At 49.9% G+C, this 2500-nt stretch overlaps 1 protein-coding gene across 1 annotated transcript in view; it reads right to left on the bottom strand.

Annotated features, from left to right (window-relative positions):
• Positions 1 to 2500, bottom strand: part of prdm16 (PR domain containing 16) — a 222746-nt gene that overhangs the window by 10849 nt on the left and 209397 nt on the right.

The raw sequence follows: 2500 nt of genomic DNA on the forward strand, positions 1-2500 counted from the left end.
CACACACACACACACACACACAGCATCCATTCTGGAGTGACATAAAATCAGAAGCAGCCTGAGGTCTTCATCATGTGTGAATCATCTGACACCAGACAATGACAGTGAAATCCCCCCCCATTCCCCATAGCACAATTGGGTTTCCCAGAATTGGAATTTCACAATGGGCTGGGAATCAGTCAGTAAGGAGTATCATCCTTAGAGCACAAAGAAGTATAAGTATAAGTAAGTATATATACTCTTTTGATCCCGTGAGGGAAATTTGGTCTCTGCATTTATCCCAATCCGTGAATCCGTGCAGTGTGGGTTAGGTGCCTTGCTCAAGGGCACTTCAGCCGTGCCTACTGGTCGGGGTTCGAACCGGCAACCCTCCGGTTACAAGTCCAAAGCGCTAACCAGTAGGCCACGGCTGCCCCTAAAGAAAGATAGACAGACAGATATATAGATGTACCACCTTCATGCAGGTAATAACGAGGGAAGGGAAGGGAGAGAGATGGATTAAAAACCTGAGATAGAGGAAGAGAAAGATGGAAAGAGAGGGGGGGGGGGTCAGGAAGTAGTGCTCTGTGGCCGCCTGGCCCTGATGGGGCCCAGGGCTGCCCCAATGCTTCTCTCTCTCTCTCGCTCTCTCACACTCCTCTCTGCCTCTCACTCTCCCTCTCTCTCTCACTCTCTGTCCTCATTCCTACTCTCCCTCTATCTCTCTCTCTCTTTTCCTCTCTCTTCATCCCTCTCTCCTCCTCTGTGGCGTGGTTGTGTGGTGCTGACAGGCCGTGCGGAGAGCTCCGGAGAACATCAATTTAATGTGCCGATAAATAAACAACATCGGGCCCAGCAAGGACCCTGGCCTGACACTGAGCCCTTTGTTGGGTGCACCGCAATGTCTGCTGACCCACTGTGTGTGTGTGTGTCTGGGTGCATGTATGTGTGCTTCTGTATGTGTGTGTGTGTGTGTGTGTGTGTGTGTGTGTGTGTGTGTGTGTGTGTGTGTATGTGTGTGTGTGTCCAGCCTTGCTGCGGGTAGCCTAGGCCTTCAGTGCTAATTGCTTCGGGAAAATCACTCGTCATCAAGTGCTCTGAATCAAGATGCTGGGCTCTTTTCATGTTCTACTTAGTGTGTGTGTGTGTGTGTGAGTGTGCAAGTTAAACTGAGTGTGTCTCTGTGTGCATGTGCTCATGGAGGACCACATACACACACACACACAAACAGAACATTTCCAGACGTGGAGCATCACGGTTGAGGAAGAATGGTAGCGAGCCAAGGTGATTTTTTATTATTTTATTTATTTATTTTTTTTCTCACAAACTGGCCTCTTTTCCCCCCTTCGTTTCTGTTTTTTTCTCCGTGTTTATTTTTATTAGCATGTCCATAGGGACTTTAAATTACTTCATCTTAGCCCCCCCCCCCCCCCCTCCCGTCTTTCTTAACTCCACAAGGTCTCAGCCTGCCGCGTCACTGCTGCTGTCTGAAAGGGGTCTTTCAGTGGTCAGCCACGGCCAGCCAATTTCCAGAGCAAAGAGCCGGGAGTCGGCGATAGCATCTACAGCGGGCAAATAACCCGCTACAATGAAGCATGAAGCCCCTTTGAGTCGGGCCCTTGAGCGGGCTGGGGTCCGCCGCGACCCGACGTGCCCGGGAGAGGGCCACGCTGATAATGGAGGCTGCGATTTGTTAGGGTAAATTGTTTCTAAATGAGCTAATCACAGGATTGTTCGGAAGGAGCCAAGCATGCTAGGGGACCGCGTCCCTGGAGGGTCCCCGGGCAGCCTTCACAAGGCCGGCCTGCAGACCAGCGGAGAGAGGGAGAGAGGGGGGGGTGGGGGGGGGGGCATTTCTGGAGCTCTGAATTCCCCTCTGTCTTCCTCTCCGGCGAGAAACACCAACCACCAACCACGCCCTCCACACCAGGGTGAGACGGGTCGCCTGTTATCTGCTGGCCTGCAGCTTTCACAGTCTGGCTCTCTACAGATCTGGTGGCATTGGATGTTTACAGGCTAACAAGTCTGCTTTAAGGCAGAGCATAAAGATTCTATAATCTGAGAAGATGAATGAAGGTTCAATAAGCTGCTATAAGAAAGTGAATGAAGACATAATAGCCTGCAGGACGATCCTGATTTAGTTTATTATGGCCTGCTTTGTGCAGTGAATAGAGGTATAATAGCCTGTTATAAGATAGTGAGTAATAATAGTATAATAGTCAGCTATAAGACAGTGACTGAAGGTATAATAGCCTGCAATAAGACTAAATAAAGCCTTGGTCCTGTGTTCAGGAGGCCAGGGGAAGGGCACGTTTTAAACTCTCCTGTATGCCACCATGCTTCTGGGGTTTGGGCTCCAGGTGAGTAAACAAGACCTCATATTTCACATGTATTAGAGATGACACAAATAACGTCCTTCAGGAACCACAAACACACGCTCCTCCACCCCTGGCTGTTTTTCTAGCGCTCATTTAGGCATTGAGCTGCAGACATTTAGGCAGCCGCTAACAAGGATGCTGTT

The sequence above is a fragment of the Alosa sapidissima genome, chromosome 7 (assembly GCF_018492685.1).
Source record: "Alosa sapidissima isolate fAloSap1 chromosome 7, fAloSap1.pri, whole genome shotgun sequence".
Taxonomy (NCBI): domain Eukaryota; kingdom Metazoa; phylum Chordata; class Actinopteri; order Clupeiformes; family Clupeidae; genus Alosa; species Alosa sapidissima.